Below are 436 nucleotides of genomic sequence, written 5' to 3' on the forward strand. Positions count from 1 at the left end.
ATAAAAATGCATACTGTGCTCGCTCTTAAATTTAACCTTGATAAAGACTGGTCCTTTGATTATCTAACCTTACCAATATTCTTATTTGAAAACAATCATTGGTCAGTTACACTTAGCTCTGCTGACTGGAACCTTCGATACTCAAATCGAGATGGGAAGGGTAAGGGGGTTTCCAAGCAGCAAACTGGTGTCCACGACGGTTTCCTTAGTTTCCTGAAACAGAACATAGAAAGACCAGTAACTTCCTGGTGAGGTTTCTAGGGTCAGCTATTTCAAACCTTAACAATATTAAGGTTCTTATAGTCACACATAACACAGTTCCTAAAGTTTCTATGGCTACGTTTCAAACTTAACGATCCTATACGTTATGCTTCACAATTTTACTTCTTAATCAAACCTAACTCTTCTATGGGATTAAATTTTGATTTCTTTACCA

This window comes from Haliaeetus leucocephalus, unplaced genomic scaffold, assembly GCF_000737465.1.
Source record: "Haliaeetus leucocephalus isolate CR32 unplaced genomic scaffold, Haliaeetus_leucocephalus-4.0 Scaffold162, whole genome shotgun sequence".
NCBI lineage: Eukaryota > Metazoa > Chordata > Aves > Accipitriformes > Accipitridae > Haliaeetus > Haliaeetus leucocephalus.